General features: G+C 36.1%; 1 protein-coding gene across 1 annotated transcript in view; it reads right to left on the reverse strand.

Moving 5' to 3' along the window:
* The window catches only part of LOC123875014 (synaptogenesis protein syg-2-like), a 234,867-nt gene that overhangs the window by 136,850 nt on the left and 74,007 nt on the right, over nucleotides 1-24,010 (reverse strand). The gene's annotated exons all lie outside the window — the stretch shown is intronic.

A 24,010-nucleotide genomic window follows, 5' to 3' on the forward strand; every position in this document is an offset into this window, starting at 1 on the left:
ATTAGTTTTTATGACAATATTTGGAGAACCCTCGTCATCATCACCTGCCCTCCTCAAAAAGAAGCATTGCCTTCATAAATCCAACCCCTCCAACTCACCCTTGACTATTTTTTTTTGTATATTTTCCTCCTCTAGAGTCTGTTTAATTTAGCTCCATATTTTTCGCTGTCGCTCAATGCTCACAAAAGTCGGGTTCATAATATTGTAATACCACAGAGTAAGAAAATAATAAACAGTAAGCCAAATATATTTTGATGTTTAAAAAAATAAGTTAACAAGCACTATAACAGTAGAAAAAAAATTAGTTCAAATATACTAGTCTTATCCCAAGTTAGTTGGGGTCGGCTCTCCTAACCATATCATTTCTCCAAATCATTCTATCTTTTTTTTCAAAGAATATTAGCCATGCTTATCATGATTACAAATAAATAATAAGGCTTAAAATATTTTGAACTCTTAAAATATATTTTTTAAACCCGCGCACCCGACGGTTTCGTACTCGGGTATTTTTTCCGACGTTTTGCACGATAAATCAAAAACTATTATGCATAAAAATATATAAAAATCAGTTTCAGAATGTACAGGTAAAGCCCTTTCATATGAAACCCCATTTGGTATAGTTATCTCACTTTGAAAATTGAAAATACTAATTATTTGTCATGAACGCATTTCAATTATTTTTTTTGTGATGTAACCACAAATTCCCTCACAAGAGATTTTTCCCTTTACTTGTGCTATAAAACCTGCCTACCTGCCAAATTTCATAATTCTAGGTAAACCGGAAGTACTCTATAGGTTTTCTTGACAAACACACAGATGGACAGACAGACAAACAAAGTGATCCTATAAGGATTTCGTTTTCTTTTTAGGTACGGAACCCTACAACCCCTTATTGGCTGCTGTTGGTAGACTGTGTATGATTAGGCTGTGACATCACTAACGGTAGATTGCACGCACTAATGAACCTTTATTACTTTCAGGTAATAAAAGCCTTCTTGCTTCAACCTTTCCTCATTTAGCGCCACGCAATTAGCTCCTCTGGAAGAAATAAATGATATAATAATACATAAGCAGGGCTCTCTCCGTCACTCGTTTCATACAATCGTAGTTCCAATTTAATTTGAATATTAAGCAACCAAAGTCCATGAAATTTTGCAGACATATTCTAGAAACTAATATCTGTGTCTGTGGTGTTTTAGATTTTTCTAAAAATAAGTAGTTTTAAAATTACAGGGGCTCAAAGATTTGTATGTAAATTTTAAAGACCGCGTAACTTTGAAACCGAATATTTTAACAGAAATCTAGAAAACCACAGACATAGATATTAGTTTCTAGAATATGTCTGCAAAATTTCATGGACTTTGGTTGCTTAATATTCAAATGAAATTGGAACTACGATTGTATGAAACGAGTGGAAACGAGTGACGGAGAGAGCCCTCTTTAAATGGTTTGCTAAACATCCCGGTCCGTCCAGTAGTTTGAGGTGTGCGTTGATAAATCAGTCAGTCAGTCAACTTTTCCTTTTATATATTTAGACAATAATATTCCAATACTAGAGGATGCCCGCGACTTCGTCCGCGTGGATTTAGATTTTTATAGATCCCGTGGGAACTTTTAATCAAACGATTTTCCGGGATTAAAATTGCTTATTTCAATTACAGGGACGCAAGCTACTTCGGTACCAAACATACAAATCGGTTAAGTGGACGGGTCTTTAGAAATCCCGCGGGAACTCTTTGATTTTCCGGGATAGAAAGTAGCCTATGTCTGTCCCCGGGATATAAGCTAACACTGTACTTTTCGTCAGAATCGGTTACACTGTTGGGCCGTGAAAAGGTAGCAGACAGACAGACAGATAGATAGACAGACACACTTTCGCATTTATAATATTAGTATAGTAAGTATAGTATGGATTAATTAACAAATTATCTTACCGTGACATTCACAACAGATATATTACAGAACAATATTACCTACTCAATCGTCTTTGAAAGAAATTGTACAGAATTTTCTTAATTTTTTAAGATCAACTATGATTAGTCTTTGAATAAAATAAACTATCAAAAAAGTCGTGTACATTTTAGTGCTGTATTTCCATACCAGAGAAACCGCATGTCAAGCACGCCCGGAACATTATACGTTTCGATTTAGGTTTTATCAATATTCTAAAAGCATAGATAGATAGAAGACTTTATTGAACACAAATTAAGAAAAAACCAAGTCAAAACCAGAAACTATAAACAAAAAACAATTGTATGCAAAGGCAGCCTTATTGTTTAGAGCAATCTCCACCAGGCAACCTTTGATGAAAGGAGAGACTAGGTTTGTTGGATAGTAGGTACTACGCGCAATAGTAGAATAGTTTGATATATCGACGCCCATCAAAAAACCCTTGGATCTAGAAAGCTGTAAGTTTGTACAGAGGTTTCCTTTATAATTCATCTAGATTGTAATAAGGCCAGATTTTTCGGAATACCCAAGTCGGTCTACATTATCTAGAAGTATCAAAAATATTTGCAAGAAAAACTTCAGATCTAATGAAAAGTAAATCTTCCTCGACGTTTGTCGAGAGTTCAATAAGAAAGCCACTTGAAGAAAACTTCTAAAGGTAAAAAAATATTTACTCATTTTATTGAGCTATGCCTTATTATTATCTCAGTTTTCTCAGTAAAGTGTCTGAGAAAAAATGGCTAAATTGTGTTTCTAGGTAAAAGTCTACTCCATTATTGATGTCCCAGAACGAATAAAGAACTTATGACAAAGTTGAATCTTTAAGTACCTATATAAAAAGTCTTATGATCTCATATTTTTAACCCCCGACCCAAAAAGAGGGGTGTTATAAGTTTGACGTGTGTATCTGTGTATCTGTCTGTGGCATCGTAGCGCCTAAACAAATGAACCGATATTAATTTAGTTTTTTTTGTTTGAAAGGTGGCTTGATCGAGAATGTTCTTAGCTATAATCCAAGAAAATCGGTTCAGCCGTTTGAAAGTTATCAGCTCTTTTCTAGTTCTTACTGTAACTTTCACTTGTCGGGGGTGTTATAAATTTTTAATTTACACTTGTTATGACTATTTTCGGCCTAGGATTCTCTTAATTTTTTATCAACAAAAGGTTCTTTATAATAAAACTAGCTGATGCCTGCGACTTCGTCCGCGTGGATTTACATTTTTCGAAATCCCGCGGGAACTCTTTGATTTGTCGGGATAAAAAGTAGCCTACGTGTTAATCCAGGGTATAATCATTCTCCATTCCAAATCCGTTCAGCCGTTTTTGCGTGATTGAGTAACAAACATCCAAACATCCAACTTTCCCATTTATAATATTAGTAGGATTAGGATTTTATTAGGATAACCACACTGGTGGTTTCAGTATCTACATGACACCCGTGTGTAGCCAGGGCGGGTTGCTAGTAAGAAGTCATCTACTGTATGGTAAGTCGAATTAACTCGGCCAAGTAACTTTAGTCTTAAGAACTACAATCTTGTTTCTTTCATCAACTTTAATTTGCATTTCCCTATTGTTTCCATTTTAAATTAAAAGCAAATTGCTTTGATTCCTCTTTTTATAAGGAAAACTAGCTCTAGCCATGTTAAGTGTTTTATGAAAGTAATTAAACGGAAATGCTTTAGATTTGAAAAGAATAAACGTTGAAATAGGAAAGTGAAATATAATTTCCCTGACGACCTACCTGCTACAGTACACTTTAGCCAATGATATTATTACATTATTATATATATATTATTATTACAAGTGTAAATTAAAAATTTATAACACCCCCGACAAGCGAAGGTTACAGTAACTAGAAAAGAGCTCATAACTTTCAAACGGCTGTACCGATTTTCTTGGATTATAGCTAAGAATACTCTTGATCAAGCCGCCTTTCAAAAAAAACTAAATTAAAAACAGTTCATTAGTTTAGGAGCTACGATGCCACAGACAGATACACAGACACACACGTCAAACTTATAACACCCCTCTTTTTGGGTCGGGGGTTAAAAATTAATGTTTATTTAAAGAAGGTTCAGAAAGCTGGATCAATGTCCTACCATTGTGTAAAGTAGGTTCCTCCCAAGCATTTCGCTGTACAAAGAATAGGTAATCCGGTTTTCTTGAAACCTCTCAAGTTGCATAACAAGAGTCTAAGTTAGACATTTTGTAATACTATCCGTGAAGTAGACTGCTTAGAAGAAGCCTGCTTATTACGTAACTAAGGTAGGTATATGTACGTGTATCAATGTAGGTACTAGTGCTAAGTACAGCAAGAAAATAATTAGTATACGGTATCTATTATTGAATGAATGAGTATACCTTATTGTACAGTATGCCATTAGAACAAAAAATTATACAAAGCAAAACAAAAATATAGGCAGGTACAATTTGGCGGCCTTGTCGCTAACTAGTGATCTCTTCCAGGCAACCAAAGTGGTGCAAAGTACATAAGGTAGTTTTGGAATATTAGAGGTAGTTGGAGCACGTATATATACATTAATTTGTAATATTAAAATAACTAAATACATAAATATATTACATAAATAATAATTATTGCTTTATTGGAAAAAAATAAAATGTTTTTGTATGATAAATATGGCTAATATTTTTTTTTAAAGATGTTTTTGTCAATATACGTGAATTTAAAGAAGATTATCACTGTATTGCAAATTAAAAGGTGGCTGAAAAGGATGTAGTAAGCATACGTTATCTCAATCTCAATGCCAATACGTAATAACACCACAGATAACACCTCGGGGTTGTATAAGGTTGTATAACAGGGTGTCAACATTTTTCGAGACCTCTTGCGACCTAACTCGGCACAGGTGGCGAATGGGAAAGACGCTGAAAGGTATTTTGAGCCCCTAATTGCAATCCCTAACATAAAACCGTCCCTTGTGTCTTATATCCAGAGCTTTCTTCTTTATTATAGCAGCTTTTTAGTATGTATTAGAGCCATTAAGGAAATCTGCTGTCCTTATATTTTAATAGACCTTAAATAAAAACAAGGAAAATTGCACAAAATCTTTACTCGTTAAATACCACTACGGATGAACTATTATGATATTTCCCAATATTAACATCAGTACTTATATGAGAAAATTTGTCCGTCTATCAGACCGTATGTAAACATACCATAAGTTGATATATTCTACCTAGTCACTAGAAAAAAAATACGACACTCAAAGAAACCCCAACGTATTGAATTAAGGGGAAGTTGTCAACATTTTTCTCCTTTCGGAGGGCTTTTGCGACCTCGACATAGGTGGCAGCAAGGACCCTCTCTAAATGTAGGCATTTGAAGCCCTAATTGCAAACACCGCTTTATAGCATCTCATTGAAATATTTCGTTTCAATACGAAAAAAACTAGCACTTTATTTTTATACAAAACTCAAATTCACACTAACGCAGCGGCCATAGACACTCGAACACTTATTTTCGCAATATTCAATACAAAAGTTTGATCAGATTTACGGTTTTATCCAATATTCAGTTTTTGAAAACATTTTATAACTTTATTATGTTGAAATATAAATGAAACGGCTTTAAAAATAATTTATTCATGAATATTAAATCCATAATTCTGACTGAATTCATTCATAAAGCCAAAAATAAGAATCCATACTTGATATACCTAATATTATGCAAAAGTGAGCTTGTTTATTATCTATTTACAGCTAATCACTGAACCGATTTTGACAAAATTTGACATAGTAGGTAGCTCTATATATGGCAAACTAATACCTCTAGTATCTATAACAATAATAGGTATGCTTGCATCCTAAAAAACGAATTTATTAAATTTATACAATACATACCTACTAATTTTTATCCCGGTAAAACAAAGAACTCACATAGGATTTATTATAAAAAATCTGTCTTGCAGATTGTCGATTCCATATTTTCATTCCATTACATCAGCCTGTATGCGTCAACTGCTGGACGTAAGCCTTTCCAAGGGCGCAGCACCAAACACGATCCTCCGCCTTTCTCGTCACCCGCTCCCCAGGTCATCGGCCCAGCGGGCTGCAGGTCGTCCCACACTGTGCTTACAGACCGTACGAGATCTCCACTCCAGAACACGTCTGCCCAATCCGCCGTTAGTTCTACGACAGACATGATCTACCCCACTTCAGCTTGCTTATTCTTTAAGCAGATTATCCATAATTAGTAAATTCAGTAAGATTATAAATGAAACACAAGTGTAAATTAAAAATTTATAACACCCCCGATAAGTGAAGGTTACAGTAACTAGAAAAGAGCTGGTAACTTTCAAACGGCTGAACCGATTTTCTTGGATTATAGCTAAGAACACTCTCGATCAAGCCATCTTTCAAGCAAAAAAAACTAAATTAAAATCGGTTGATAGGAGGAGTTGATGAAAGGAGCTACGATGCCACAGACAGATACACAGATACAAACGTCAAACTTATAACACCCCTCTTTTTGGGTCGGGGGTTAAAAACGCATATAAACTGAACATAAGAATTAGATACCCTGAAAAATAAAGTTAAAGTGGAACTAAAAGAAAAAGATTGCGATGTTGCTGAAGTTAGCAATAAAAAGTCAAATTGACTTCGTTGTGAAATAAGCAAACATTTTCCCCCAAGTGGAACCTCTAAGGGTGTTACGGGAAGTAGTTTTTAGGGTTCCATTTTTCAACAATAAACATTCTTGAGAAAAAATATTTTTAAGGTAACTGTTACTTTTTCATGGAAACAAGTGCGAGTCAGACTCGCGTACTGAGGGTTCCGTACTCGGGTATTTTTTCCAACATTTTGCACGGTAAATCAAAAACTGTCATTTATAAAAATAAATAAAAATCTGTTTTAGAATGTATACGTAAAGCCCTTTCATATGATACCCCACTTGGTATAGTTATCTTACTTTGAAAATTTAAACAATTTTTTTTAAATGATGTAACCACAAATTCACGGTTTTCAGATTTATTCCTGTACTTATGCTATAAGACCTACCTACCTGCCAAATTTCATGATTCTAGGTCAACGGGAAGTACCCTATAGGTATCTTGACAGACACGACGGACGGACGGACGGACAGACAGACAGACGGACAACAAAGTGATCCTATAAGGGTTCCGTTTTTCCTTTCGAGACGAGTCGAAGACGACGACAAAACTTATCTTTGTATTTAAGTTTATAATATTGAGCAGAACCCTTCACCCTCGTGTACATCTCGCACTTAACCTGTTTTATTTCTATTGATATCTCGGCGAACGTCGGGAAAAATTTACTTTTCATTACGACAGAAGTTTGTCCGCAAACATTTTCTACTCGTTCCGTTTCACGCAAAACTTACGCGTCTCAAGCCACGCTTTTGTGAATAAAATAACATTTTCCTCTAAAATAAATATTGTGGAATCAATAGTAAACAGACATCTTGGAAAATACCTTCGTGTAGCTTTTAAGTTCGCGCGTGACATACGTGCCATAAAGAATCAATGCCGCTAGTATAACTTTTCAAGTTAATCGAATTTTCGCACAGTTATAGAAAAGAAAGAAAAAATGTATTCAGGTGATAAAATAATACACAATACAATACTTTAAAGTATTGTAAATTTAAAGATTAACTTTAAACTATGCGCTACTCCGACACTTCCATATTACTCCAGTATTTGCTCAAAGTACCTAATAGAGGCACTAGGATAACACAACCTAAACAAGTGTAAATTAAAAATTTATAACACCCTCGACAAGTGAAAGTTACAGTAATTAGAAAAGAGCTGATAACTTTCAAACGGCTGAACCGATTTTCTTGGATTAAAGCTAAGAACACTCTCGATCAAGCCACCTTTCAAACAAAAAACAAACTAAATTAAAATCGGTTCATTAGTTTAGGGGCTACGATGCCACAGACAGATACACAGATACACACGTCAAACTTATAACACCCCTGTTGTTGGGTCGGGGGTTAAAAACGAGTGCGAGTCAGACTCACGCACCGAGGGTTCCGTACTACAGAAGAAACCACCCTCTATTGACCATAATTATTTCTGAATATTGTGATTACAATAGAAACTATGTTTTCTAATTGAATTTCGAACTAAATTTCGAATGGTTTTTGAAACGTGTGAAATGTTTGTGATTAGTTGGTGACTCAAAATAATTATTACCCCTGAAATTTTTGTCTCTATCATTTGTATGGGATTACGTAACAAAGAGAGCGCCATACTAACTCCATTCCGCCTACCACGATAGAGTACCTATAGTAATACTTATTTTCCATATACTGCAATTTTAAAAGCAAAAAATGTGGATCAAAAATAGAGCGTACTTGGTTAAAAGGTAATAAAGGTTCATTATTGTACCCAGCCTTACCCCAGTATTCAGTAATATCGTGTGACGAGCGCCTTTTGATGTACGCCGGAAAATCATATGGAGTTTAATAAACCTTTCCGGAGCATACATTTTTTATAACATGCTCGTAAGTAGCTGTATTTACCTTATGTTCTCATGCTCCAAGATTTTTGACGTCTCTGTGGCTTAGTGGTGAATGCTGTGTCATAAATGAGAGATGTTTCAATTCCGGGGATTTGCAATATGGAATCGTTTGGTCTGTTTGTGGGCATATGTTTTTAAAACAATCTTAAAACGACATGGATTAAGACTTAGACAGAAATAATTAATCTTTAATTGTTTTTTTCGATGAGAAATTAACCCTTGATTGTGATTTTACCTAGTTGTAATGATTATGCAGTCTAAGATGAAATATGGCTAACTTGGAAAGTATATGGCAGTGAGAAGCGTTTAGGCTGTAGTCCACCCCACTGACCCCGTGTGGATAAGCAGTCTTCAAACACCTTTTGAACACATTATAGAAACCTTCAGGCGCGCAGGTGTCGTCACGTGATGTTTTCCTTCAGGGTTAAAAATTGCTTAAAAGGCACATAACTCCGTAGAAAGGTAGAGGTAGGTACATGCCCGGGATCGATCCCCCGACCTCTAGAATGGGAAGCCAACGTCTTAACCACTGGGCTATCACTGCACTACTGTATATATTGCTAAAAGGAGATTGGCGAATTCCATAGAGTTTAAGACCGAACTAACAGAACCGTGAGCCTCAAGCCCACGTTCACGAGTCAAACTTCTCATGCTTGTTCTAGTAAACCAGTCTAACAAAAAACTTCATCAAAGTCTATCAAATAAAGTTGGGAGAAAAAAGATATTCACTTGTATTGCCATGCCGGTTATTTATAATGTGTGCTTGTGAATAATTCTATTTCTGATCCCCATCTTCTAAAAGTATCTGGCTTACACAGAAAAATACTCTGAAAAATATTATTAAAATTAAAAGATTTTTGAATCTGAACGGTTTTTAAAAATGCTGGGGCAAACTTCGCCAACCTCGTTTAAGTAATCGTCATAATGGACGAATTAAGCGTAACTCATGACAATGAAGGTATCGGATAAAGATCCAAAAAATAGCGCCTATCAGAGAACCCACCGCCTTTACCCAAATCCGAATATTTATGCGAGTCAATTCAATAAAACAGCTTACCCCGGTGGAATCGCTTAAAACCGAGTAAAGCAGAAAAGTAGGGAAGAAAATGAATGATTATGGCAAAAAAGGGGCCATCAAAACGAATGATAAACGAGCTTAATCTGGGACCCTGTCCTTGTTTTATTGCCCCGGACGACTGTAAAAACGTATTAGTGGGCGGCCACTATTGTGATCGGGTCGTCTAGAAGCCCCTTTATGCCCAATGGGACGTTTTGCCTAATTTATGTGGCCATTATAATCTAAATTGCGCGAATAGTTTTTTGTCATAACGGAAAATGCGAAAAGGGTTTTTTAACATTACTTTGAGGAGATACCCCCACCAGATTAACCCGCTAATAATAATAAATTTATTTATTAAGGCAACAGGGACCCACATTTTGTAAGTTGAATACAAAACTTATGAACCTACAATATGTTAGTACGAATTTTTTTATAATTTTTTTATTTGTTATAATTATAATTTGTTGTTATTAATTATAATACAAGTGTAAATTAAAAATTTATAACACCCCCCCGAATTGAAAAGAAAACCCCCAAAAAGAAAAATTGGTTTCTTTGAGGAGGTTATATCCTTCCAGAATAGCTCGCTTCCATCTTAGAGTGCATTATATTTTAGTCAAAGATCTAAATTTTCATCAATTTTAAAATACAAGCATTCTGTTAAACTAGCTGATGCCCGCGACTTCGTACGCGTGGATTTAGGTTTTTCGGAATCCCGTGGGATTTCTTTAACTTTCCGGGATAAAACTTATGTGATAATCCAGGATATTATCTATCTCCATTCCCAGCCAAATCCAACTAGTGGTTTTGCGTGAACGTGTAACGTGTAACACACATACACACAAAATTTTGCCTTTATAATAGTGTGACAATACGAAAAAACAAGTCAAGCAACAAAAGTGTCGTAATATATTTTTACGAGTCGATATAAAGATATTATAAATGTTTTCATTTCGGTGGAAAACTGCCTTTCCGATACGCCATTTAATATGTATTGCCCGTTTTACGCGTAAGCCGATATTTTTTTCATACACTCCTCACATAACACAAGGCTATTTATAAACACGAGTGAGCTGCCATAGTTAAAGACCTGGCGGAAAACCTGCATCAATCATTATTACAGCAACTATAATCCATACTTCCATACTAATAAATGCGAAAGTGTGTCTGCCTGTCTGTCTGTCTGCTACTGTTTCACGGCCCAACAGTTTAACCGATTCTGACGAAATTTGGTAGACGGTTAGCTTATATTCTGGGGACGGACATAGGCTACTTTTTATCCCGGAAAATCAAAGAGTTCCCACGGGATTCCCAAAAACCCACCCGCTTGAGCGATTTGTATGTTTGGTACCGAGGTAGCTTGCGTCCATGTAATTGACATAGGCAACTTTTTATCCCGGAAAATTAAACAGCTCCCACAGGATCTTTAAAAACCTAAATCCACGCGGACGAAGTCGCGGGCATCCTCTAGTAATATATAATAATAAATATAATAGTGGTTAATTATCATGGTTATTAATAATAATAATAGTTAACCCAGTGCCCGGTAAAACCGACTGTGGTTTTTGTGGCACTAAGCGTTATAAAACGCCTAGGTACTTCTCTGAGTTCTATGAGAATTTCTAGTTTAAAAAATAAAATAAACAAATAAATACAATCGCTTTTGTTGTGATTCGCTGAATTTATGGTATTATTGTTGCAACAATGCATTGTAGCTACGAGTAAGAGCGAGTAAGCGTCAATCCATGCGAGATGATTGCGATCGTGACATTGTAGCTATCATTCTACCGCAATAGAACCTCGCGTATTAGTAACATACATCCCAAATCTGTTCAGGCATTTAGTGGGTATCCCACATATGGTGGGATAAAAAAAAACTCACATATAAGAACCCTGAAAATGTTGCACTCTTATTTTGGACAGTAGTGTGGTTAAAGTTAAATGTTGGAGCTGTAACCTTTAAATTTTCAGAGTTAGGTATGTCTTGGTTTAACAGTGAAAAAAAAAACACCGTGAGGAAACGTGTAACCTAAGAGTTGGGACTTCGTCTGTGGTGGCGTTTGCTGGCGCGCGTGTTGTGACTTTTTGGAGTGTTTTTTTGTTAGAAGTGGCCGGTTTTTGTGTTCTGCTGGTGTTTATTGGCGATGGAACTGAGAGGGAAGCACTCTAAAGGGGCGCCGCGCCGCGTGTATGTCGGCGAGCGCCGGCACAGACGAAGTCCATACTTATACATATAGTTTCCCTTACTTGTAAATAACTACAAACTTGACATTGGCTAATCAGTGTAAAGCCAGACGAGAGAAAAAAAAAAAAAAAAAAAAAGAACCTAAGAGTTTTCCATAATGTTCCCAAAGGCGTGAAGTCTGCCAATCCGTATTTGGCCAGCGTGGTGGACAATGGCCTAAATCTTATTCATTCTGAAAGGAGGTCCGTGGTCAGTAGTGCGCTGGCGACGGGTTGGTGACGATTAAGATGGTATTATATCTACCTATGTGTAGCTATCTAGACAAGTTACATAACCCTGAAGTCCTCATTGTGAAAAATAGCTTCCCAATTTTTTCATTCTATCTCACACTACAAGCCGTAATCTAAATATACAGTATAACATTAAAATGCTAAAGTGCTTCTGAACGTTCACTACACGTGTTCATTAATATAGCAACTCTATAGGTACAGTTCTGTTGAACACTGATACCTAAACTATTTTTTGTATTAATTTTTTACTGTCGTTTTTCATACTACATAAGTTGAAAACTAAAACCCGACTGCGATCGTCTTAATAAACGCTGAAATGTTATAGTAAAATTGTCTTTCTGTCGCTTGGTATATTTTAATGTTATAGTACATTTCTATTTACGAACTCAGAATTTTCTCCTCTTTCATTTGACACCCCACTCGATACAATAGCACAAAAAAAATTTGGAGAACCCACTTATTTCATGTAATATCCGTTAGGTCAATTTTTTTCGTATTAAATGTAGCCTATGTCACGCGGACCTTTACGACGAATCGATTGACATCTCATTCAATAAAATCGGCCCAGTAGTTTAGGCACTACGGTGGGACACACAGAATCTGGATACCAACATACACACATACATACATAGACTGCTAAAATCATAAATAACCCTTTCTTTTGGCTTTGCCGCAGTCGGGTAAAAAGTGACGGGACTTCAATCTCTCTCTGCTTCGTGCTCCTCTTCGCTGAGGGTTATGAGTTTATGACCTGTTTTATTAATGGTGAGACAGAGATATTTTCATGGCTTTGCAATTGCCCATTCAGCAAATGAAATAATTATATAGGAAGATCTTAAATATTATGAGCGGTAACTCCATGAAAGTACTTTCAAAAACGTTATACGACACTCTACAAAAATGGCATTCGAATTTTATCTACTCTCAGTGATCATTTTACATTCCTAGATCGATTACCATAATACATACCGAAATGCTTCTAGTGTGCAATAAAAGGAAATCACCATAAATTCTATAAGGTCACACTGTCGACTTTTTGTCTATTTATTTTTTGTCTAACTATTTGTCTCATTGCTTTCTAACATAATTGGTAAGGGAGCATCGTCAAAACAAAAATTTATGATAAACATTTAATTTAATAACCTCTTTATTTACTAACTAGTTTATGCCCTCAACTTCGTCTGCGTGAATTACAAAAAAACTCTATTTTACCCCCTCAGGGGTTAAAGTTTCAAAAGTCCTTTCTTAGCGAATGTCTAAGTCATACTAGCTCTCTACATGCCACAGCCCGATACGTCCAGTAGATTCAGCTATGCGTTGATAAATCAGCCAGTCAGTCAGTCACCTTTTCTTTATATATAGTTTAGATTTCAATAGGCATGCGAACAATCTGGGTGCCAGGAGTTGTACCAATATATTCGATGCGTATATCCTTCTGAAATTACTTCATACTAACCGTAAGAAGTCTGCCTGTCTATTGCAATATAGTGTCTTTAGTAAGTGTCATCGAATATAATTTTGCATTCCGAATGCCAGATAGTGTGATAAAAAGAAATCACCATAAATTCAGCTAACACGAGTGTTTTCTGTGGTTATAATAAAAACCCCTTTAGACATATTACACACACTATAAGTACTCATAAGTAAGTAGTACTTACCGACAATAGTAATGAACAAAATAGAGCGTAGAAAAACCATAGTTTTATCGTATATAATTTTGCATTTCAAATGCCAGAGTGTGTAATAAAAAGAAATCACCATAAATTCAGCTAACTCGAGTGGTTTCTGTGGTTATAATAAAAAACCCTTTAGACATTTCCCATTACACACACTATAAGTACTCGTAAGTAAGTAGTACTTACCGACAATAGTATTGAACAAAATAGAGCGTAGAAAAACCATAGTTTTATCGTATATAATTTTGCATTTCAAATGCCAGAGTGTGTAATAAAAAGAAATCACCATAAATTCAGCTAACTCGAGTGGTTTCTGTGGTTATAATAAAAAACCCTTGAGACAATTTCTCATTACATACTTACATACATACTATAAATAAGTAAGTAGTACTTATCGATAATAATTAGTTTTAAGAGGGCTCTCTCCGTCACTCGTTTCATACAATCGTAGTTCCAATTTCATTTGAATATTAAGCAACCAAAGTCCATGAAATTTTGCAGACATATTCTAGAAACTAATATCTGTGTCTGTGGTGTTTTACATTTTTCTAAAAATATGTAGTTTTAAAATTACAGGGGCTCAAAGATTTGTATGTATATTTTTAAGACCGCGTAACTTTGAAACCGAATATTTTAGCAGAAATCTGGAAAACCACAGACATAGATTTCAGTTTCTAGAATATGTCTGCAAAATTTCATGGACTTTGGTTGCTTAGTATTCAAATGAAATTGGAACTACGATTGTATGAAAGGAGTGACGGAGAGAGCCCTCTTAAACAAAATAGAGCGTAGAAAAAACATAGTTTTATCGTATATAATTTTGCATTTCAAATGCCAGAGTGTGTAATAAAAAGAAATCACCATAAATTCAGCTAACTCGAGTGGTTTCTGTGGTTATAATAAAAATCCCTTTAGACAATTTTCCATTATCTGGACGTCTATTGTTGGGTGCGGTGGTCAGCGTTTTACGGCCGGGAGCCGTGTCTCGTAACTTCTTATTAAACCGTCGGGGACCCACCGTCTTCTCACTAATTGATTTAGGTACCTATCATGACAATTTCTCTTTGTCTCGACTTTTTGTTTTCGAATTGTGAGGGTGTGAACGTTTGCAACTTGGGAGTTTTTTAAGAGGGGTCTCTCCGTCACTCGCTCCATACAAACGTAGTTCCAATTTCATTTGAATATTAAGCAACCAAAGTCCATGAAATTTTTCGAACATATTCTAGAAACTAATATCTATGCCTGTGGTTTTCCAGATTTCTGTTAAAATATTCGGTTTCAAAGTTACGCGGTCTTAAAAATTCCCATACAAACCTTTGAGCCCCTGTAATTTTAAAACTACATATTTTTAGAAAAATCTAAAACACCACAGGCACAGATATTAGTTTCTAGAATATGTCTGTAAAATTTCATGGACTTTGGTTGCATAATATTCAAATGAAATTGGAACTACGATTGTATGGAGTAAGTGACGGAGAGAGCCCTGTTAATGTTCTTCATAAAAGACCAAGGTACATATTTACTTTCATCACCCTCCCATCGCTCCGGTTCACTACTGTGCACGGGTCTCCTCTCAGCATAAAAAGGGTTTAGCCATAGTCCTCCACACTGGCTAAATATCGATTGGCAGACTTCACTCACCTGATAATTTACCTACTCACCTGATTGAACAAATTATTTGATTTTGACTTTGACTTTGATGACTTTATGGAGAACTCTCAGGTATGCCGTTTTTTTTTCCGCCGCCGCTAAAGTAAGTGATATATTGTTTAAACTTCATAATTCCGAAAACTTTGAGGTGCGTGCCTGGGAACAAACTCCAGATCCTCCGGCAAATAAGCGGACATCTGTCTTAACCATTAAGCTATCACGACTATTCCCCTCACCCTCAACAATATTTTTTTTTTGTTTTCATAATACTTCCTGTAAATTGCCTTGCCTTCCTGCCTTCTATAGATTGTCCCCGTAAACAACAAAAAATAATAAAGACATGAATTTCAAATTACACTACTTGAAATTTGAGGGAGTGTCCCAATTTATTTTAATTATTTATTAAAGTCTCGGTTCGTAAAACGCCTGAGAAGTGAGGGACGTCAAAAAGTGAGGTTTTCAGGGGGATCTGCTCATTAAAAGGACTGGGGTTTCTTGTGGGAGCCTTATTAAACTTGCAGAAAAGAGGGTATTCGAGGCTCTTGACGACCTGCGGGACAAAAGACGGGCCCCTTTTTTGTCGGTGTACAAAAAGTGAAATAGTGCCGTCATTAGAAGAGCATACGTCTACTATGTAAAATAGGAAATAGTTCACGTATCCGCATCACATTTAACTGTACCTATAGTACAGTTTGTAGTATGTATTTTTCTGCACGATTGTATTGTATGATGTATTGTATGTGCACGAGGTCTGTATGTAAGGTTTTTAAAAATCTCGTGGAAACTATTTGATTTTCCGAAACGAACAGTAGTTTCTTTATCACTCTACACAAATCTTTAAATATATCAAATGCAACAAGTTTAAATTAAAAATTTATAACACCCCGACAAGTGAAGGTTACAGTAACTAGAAAAGAGCTGATAACTTTCAAACGGCTGAACCGATTTTCTTAGATTATAGCTAGGAAAACTCTCGATCAAGCCACCTTTCAAACAAAAAAAACTAAATTGAAATCGGTTCATTAGTTTAGGAGCTACGATGTCACAGACAGATACACAGATACACACGTCAAACTTATAACACCCCTCTTTTTGGGTCGAGGGTTAAAAAGCGGTCATAGTCTACTGGTCAAGATGTCGGCCTCTTATCTGGAGGTTCTCATCTAACTTTTTGGAGTTATTATGACTGTTAAAGCACAGTGAAAGAAAACATCACATAGAACGGCATGGTTGAGAGCTCTCCAAAATGTTCTCGAGAGTGTGTGAAGTCTATATAGTCTATGGAAGTCTGCTAATTTGAACTAGGCCAGAGCGGCAGACTATGGCCTTCCCCCACTCATTCGGAGAGGAGACCTGTGCTCAGTAGTGAACCAGCGATGGACTATGATGACGATGATGATTCTGTGGACCTATAAAAAAGTAATGGTATACTATCAAGCGTAGAGAAATAAGTAAACCAAAACGTTTGTAACATAATATTGCTCTCAAACCGAAGTCAAATGCGGTGTAAAATAAAGTGTAGTGAAATGAAAGCAGTAAATCATCGCGAGCACTTGCGTCCAGCTGCCACAATGTTATATCATGAAACGCTTTGACGCGAATCATGTTGCGAGCGCAAAAATATTTCTTTTTGTTTATATATTTTTAAACGCGCCATCGACAGTGCAAACTAGCATTCATATTATATCTACCACAAAAACAGACAAATATTATTTAGGTATATCACCAGTAGGCCTAATATTTGTGAAAAAAAATGTGTTTTTTACGTCATCGCAGGACAATTTTTGTAGCAAGAAGTCAAATGCGGTATAAAACATAGTGTAATCTATATATGTGCTAATAAATAAAATTTAAGTGTCGTGTCTGTTTAAACGGGCTAATCTTCGGAATGGCTAAACCTATTTTGACGGGTCTTTCACAGGCAAGTAGAGGATTAACCAAGGAGTAACATAGGCTACTTTTTTAACCAACTTTGAAAAATAGAGGAGTTTTGTTTTTCTACCTATGTACACTGATATCTCCGAGGTTTGTGAACCGATTTACGTAATTTTTTAAATCGTTAAGGGAACTTTGTGACATTGTTCCATAAAAAATTTGGATTCCAAATCTTCAATCTTGATGCTGCAGGGGATCTGACCAATCCACGCGGGCGAAGCTGCGGGCATCATCTAGTAGGTATGATAAAAGCACTAGATGTTCAATAAATATACCTACCTATTATCACTGCGTCCAGATACATGATCAAAGAAGGGAGAATGTGAGGCTGTAAATTGAATCACTTTTCTAAAATGATTTCTATGGCTAAGTACGCTTTAAACTAGCTTTGCTGCCCCGCTAAATTACTAACGAGGCTCTGGCAGCCGACAAATGAGGGTATAAAACATTAAAATTCAAAATATTTTTATTCAATTAGACTTTTACAAGTTCTTTTGAATCGTCAAAAGCATCTACCACTGGTTCGGAATGCCTTTCCTACCGAGATACCATATACCCATTCAAATTGGCTAAACTGGATGGCGCAGGCTGGTGTCAGGCAGCAGTCATCCTGGAGCAACCAGTCTAGTCCTGGTATGACCAACACGCTCAGCGCGGTCATTATGGGCAAACCTTGTAAATGGGAGGAAGTAGTAAAGTCCCTACATAAGACCTATGCCCCTACGTCTATGATGATGATAATGAGCTATCCAATAGACATCCAACAGTGGCAGTAGATCATAATGCAATTTTTTTATTTATTCACTTACAATTTGACTTGACTGCTATCTCACCCTGTGGTAAGTGATCATGCGGTCTAAGATGGAAGCGGGCTAACCTGGAAGGGGTATGGCAGTTTTCATTAAACCCATACTCATTTGGTTTCTACACATCATACAGGAACGCTAAATCGCTTGGCGGTACGGTTTTGCCAGTGGGTGGTAACTAGCCACGGCCGAATCCTCCCACCAGACAAGACCAGAAATTTGTAAGTTATAAAATTCCAAACCCCTGCCGGAAATCGAACCCGGGACCTCCACTAAAACCACAGCGCTTCCCAGAGCGCCACTGCGTCAAATGCTAGCTCCTCTGGTGTCACACTAATATTATAAAGGCAAAAGTATGTATGTGTGTGTGTGTGTGTGTGTGTGTGTGTGTGTGTGTGTGTGTGTGTGTGTGTGTGTGTGTGTGTGTATGTGTGTATGTTTGTTACTCCTTCACGCAAAAACTACTGGACGGATTTGGCTGAAATTCGGTAGTAATAGTAGTAGTAGTAGTAGTAGTAATAGTACTAGTAATAGTAGTAGTAGTAGTAGTAGTAGTAGTAGTAGTAGTAGGCTACTTTTTATCCCGGAAAATCAAAGAGTTCCCACGGGATTTTTAAAAAACCTACATTCAGGAACGAAGTCGCGGGTATCAGCTAGTTCCAAATAAAATAAAATCTTCGAAATCGCTAATGCCTGTTTAAACTTCAAACAAGTCAGAGCACAGAGTTAACAAAGAAACATCTCATAATGAGTTATTCGCAAAATGTAAGCGGAACGGCAAAATTGTATCAGAGTTAAATTATTCGACTCGGAAACCATAAAGATAATTTTCTAAAACGAAGATAAGATTTTGAAAATTAACGCGCAATTGTTTAATGCTTTAATTCGCTTAGTTAAATTTATTAAAATGTTGCATTAATTAATGTTTCTTGTTTAAGACTTTTCTTAACGACTTGTTATATTAAGAATCTATATATTATATAGGGTAGAATTCCTGTAAGAACTCTTTGATTTTGCAACGTAGAAGTAGCCTATGTCTGTCTCAAAGATTCAAGCTATCGCTGGTCAAAATCGGTTAAGCGGGTGGACCGCGAAAAGGTAACAAACAGACATACATTTGCATTCATAACATTAAATATGTATTATAGATAGTAAGCTTAAAAAACTCGCAAATATTTTCTTAAAGAAAAGTTGAAAACGTCTAAAAAATATCGGAAATAAATCAAGAAAAACCATTTCAACAAGAAGTAGGTAAACATTTTCATGGTCACAACCTATCAGTTCAAAAACTTACCTAATGCATGTAGTTTGTAAATTAGCTCATGTTAAACAATTCGCTGACTTATTTTTGTTTACAGCTAAAACAAACCCGACAGTAATTCGTTTCAATCACGCAATTTTGCAAAGCTATCCGCTATTTTATGTATTGTGTGCCTAGGAACAAATGAGACTCTGTTCATTAAAAAAAAAAAGTCTTCGATAGAATTCGTCGTAGAGACTGGTAGAGAATAGGTACAATTAGTGTAAATTAAAATTTATAACACCCCCGACAAGTGAAGGTTACAGTAACTAGAAAAGAGCTGATAACTTTCAAACGGCTGAAGCGATTTTCTTGGATTATAGCTAAGAACACTCTCGATCACCTTTCAAACAAAAAATCTAAATTAAGCTGTGCGTGGTTAGATTTCACTTTTTCCTTTTATATATTTAAACTAGCTTATCCCTACGACTCCATCCCGCTTTCTTAGCGGATGTCTACGACTACGTCATAATAGCTATTTGCAAGCTGAGTATCAATCAATCAATCGACAACCTAACGCTGCTAGTCACCAGCAAATTGGATCAAGGACTCTTCCTTGAGTTCTGCACGAAAATAGCGCAGCATGCAATAAAACGGAACAAACCATAGATTGGCTATAAAGACCAGCAGTATGGTGCATATTGTAACAATATGATAATTATAAACATAATCTAGTAAATGGCCAAGCCTATCTTGCAATTGAAAAAAAAAAATTAGATTTGTTACACTTTAGAACTGAAAAAATCGGGGTAATTCGATTTACTACTGTGTTACTATTTATATGCAGGATGTTATTCTGAGAGCAGTCTGTGTGGAGTAGACTTGAACTATGGAGGTCGGATAGGAATTTCGACTAAAGCTCAAGTTTCCAGATAGCGTTGCCGTCACAAAGCGGTCTATATATGGCGTAAATTTACATCCCTGAAACGTGATCCATCAAAACATTATAGTGTAGCTTCCTAGAGAGGTTTAGCCACCTAACATCGTTGTCAAAATACACACTTCCTAAGCACTACTACCCTTACACCCAGAGCTCATGAAACCAAGGCATCCATTTTAACCAAAAAGAAAAACTGCATTCAAAAAATTGTAATATTCATTAATGATTTTTAGAAAGCCATTCACACCACTACCACGAAGCACCACACAAAACCCAAAAACACTCTACGCACGTTTCGCGATTTTTAGGAATTTTAAACTCCTTTGCACTTTAGTCTATGGTTGGTTTCTTTCGGAATTCCTTGATTTCGGTGGAGGACATAATAAGTTACACCTAAGCATTTGAAATTCTTGAGAGACATTTCACAGTGATTTATTGCCTCTTGTGAGACTGACAATAGTTTAATTTTTTGCGCAAAGAATCAGCCTGGCTGTATAGAGTGCATCCAGTATTGTTGACAATATTCCGCGCTGGCATCTCACAATAATTAAGTTATGTTGACAAATGCCCATTTGCATAAAGACACTTAAACTAATTTAGTTATTTTTTTAATACTGTCACTTTTTGGGTACCGCATTGCTTTTGCTGAAAATTGTCTGGCCGTCCGTTTATCTGTTCTTGTGCAAGTGGGCCTATAGCTTGCTACTTTTGTTTAAATAAAAAAAACAGAAGCAAGAACAAAAACTATTCACTAATTAATTGATCAATAATGTTTATTTTGAAACCGCCGGCATGCATGTCCAGTTCGTCCAAAAGTTAATTAAATTGTTTTGAATGGAGTTTCCGCTTTATGTTTTCAGGATATTATTCCTTTTGAAAAACTGCTCACGAAACTTTTAACGTTGCCTTATAGTCGGGCATAATAATGTAATGGTAGCAATAAAGTGTTACAGTTGAAAATTGTTCCCTCGAGCCGTAAAGAAAAATTTCTCTTTATTATAGGACAGAATTTAAAAACGGCTAAAGCTGGGAAGGTCCTTTGAATCCATTTTTAGGATTCCGTACCCACAGTGTGCCAACGAGACCTTACTAAGCCTCCAATAACCTATGTTGTATCTATGAAAATTATAGGCATTTGGGCTTTCAGTTAAAAATGATAAGTATATACTATATACCTATGTGTTTTGAAAGAAAAATTCGACTCTCTCACCGATTTTCTAAAATTCCTCCCAAAACCATGATAAGGCAGCTTGTTACGTACCTACGTACGTAAGGAGTGTTGTAGCCACGGTTACACCCGTAAGTTTTACTTAAGTACCTAAGTAGCTTTCATGATTAACTTACGACAAATTCACTATTGTGAACACTCTTACAAGTACTTTTGCATTAGTAAAGCTGTCAATTACTCATGTAAGCTACTTACGTAAGTAAAACTTACAGGTGTACCTTAATATTGAGATCTTACAACTATTTAAAAACTTTCAAAAGTGAATATCACTAGACAATAATCCTCGCATTTCCCAAACTCAAACATTTTAAATCCCACTTAGGCGAAAATTAAAGTAAAAATGGGATAAGAGCTGACGTTTAAAAAGCGAAGGAGTACGTAAAAAGCGCCCCCAAAGCCGGGTTACAAATGAGAACAGAATGCTTCGGCATTATCCCGCCTATCTCCCTTGGACAGCCCTGCCGCCAGTGAATGCCACAATCACAGCCGATTTTTCCTAGTTTAAATCCTCTTTTGATTTTTGAAAGGAACTAAACCTTATTTTTAATCGGTCTCCTATTTGGCGGGTTCATGATTCAATCCCGAACACGCAGCTCTTCTGGCTTTATTAACCCCCGACCCAAAAGAAGGCGTGTTATAAAGACATGTGTATCTGTGTATCTGTCTGTGGCATCGTAGCTCCTAAACTAATGAACCGATTTTAATTTAATTTTTGTTTTAAAGTTGGCTTAATCGAGAATGTTCTTAGCTATAAACCAAGAAAATCGGTTCAGCCGTTTGAAAGTTATCAGCTAGTTACTGTACAGCTTTTCTAGTTACTGTAACCTTCACTTGTCGGGGGTGTTATAAATTTTTAATTTACACTTGTCAACTACTTGGATTTGTGTGCGTGTGGTTGTTTATTTATTTATTTAAACATCTTTACCTCCCAATTATACCTACTAGATTCCTAAAGCTTGTTCTTTGGGAATAAAAGTTTTCCTCCAAATTTTAGAATCGTGATATCTCAGGAATGGCGATTCTTAGGGAAATAAGTGTGAGAACAGATTAAGATTTTTTGTAGATGATATAATTTTTATTTGATATAATATTTTATGACAAAACTTACCGTTTGTAAACTCCCATTTTTGTAAATTGAACCTTGAATACCTATATATTTTTTGCACCATGGGGACTTTTTACAGTTCATTTATATTGGTGTTCCCAACATTCGTACCAATTTTTAGCTCTATGCAAATTATTGTAACCTTGAATATTTTGACCGGACTATAATATACCTAACTAGCTGATGCCCGCGACTTCGTTCGCGTGGATGTAGGTTTTTTAAAATTCCCGTGGGAACTCTTTGATTTTCCGGGATAAAAAGTAGCCTATGTGCTAATCCAGGGTATAATCTATCTCCATTCTAAATTTCAGCCCAATCCGTCCCGTAGTTTTTGCGTGAAGGAGTAACAAACAGACACACACACACATACAAACTTTCTCCTTTATAATATTAGTAAGATATACATAGTGAAAAATCAGCTTTATTCTGTGCTCATAGTTTATTTAGTGTGAAATGTATATATCTACTTACTAGCCGATGTCCGCGACTTCGCCCGCGTGGAATTAGGTTTTTGAAATCCCGTGGGAACTATTTGATTTTCCGGGATAAAAAAGTAGCCTATGTGCTAATCCAGGATATTATCTATCTCCATTCCAAATTTCAGCCAAATCCGTCCAGTAGTTTTTGCGTGAAGGAGTAACAAACATACACACACACACACACACACACACACACACATACAAACTTTCGCCTTTATAATATTAGTGTGATAATAATAAAAGTGTGTCCCTGTTCGCGCTAATGGCGTGAAAGGTTTCAAGTACTTATGCTAAATTCCCGGACGCATATGAAACGTGTGTTGAAACGTTTCATGTTGGATGGAAGTTGGAACGGTTATACGGATGCACATTGGAGTGCTCTGGTGCGGAATCTGAATTACTGGAATACACGTGCAATGGAATTTTTATATCTGTACGGTTAGTATGAGATTTCACTTCTCGCCAGCGTTAATAAAATTCGAGCGACGATATATGACATCATCAGAGGCAAATGGATCTAAACGTTCTTAATTTAAAGTCCAAAATTCAGTACCATTGATTTGTAATTCGAAAGGTTTCCACGTGAATCGCTGACTGTAGATGTAAGGCTGAACTTCAGCGTTAAAGCAATGTAGTCAATGTCCATTTTACTTTGATGCTAAAATGTTTCGATACTCGTATTCTATCAACGTTGGTTAGATCAAATTTTAAATAAGGCTTCTATAATATGGTTAGTAACACATTTTACTTCTCACCAACGTCAAAGTTCACGACACTTATGAAACGAAAGAATTAAGTTCTATTTTAGTTCAACGCTAAAGTGTTCCGACGCTTGACTTTTCTCAACATTAGTGGGATATAAAATCTACTAAGCCTTTTGCACGTCCGTTTTTAGTGAAAATATTTTTATAGTTTTTTATAGCTCAACTTGAGGGATGAAAGTCTATCCAGTTAAAGCTTTA

The sequence above is a fragment of the Maniola jurtina genome, chromosome 19 (genome assembly GCF_905333055.1).
Source record: "Maniola jurtina chromosome 19, ilManJurt1.1, whole genome shotgun sequence".
NCBI lineage: Eukaryota > Metazoa > Arthropoda > Insecta > Lepidoptera > Nymphalidae > Maniola > Maniola jurtina.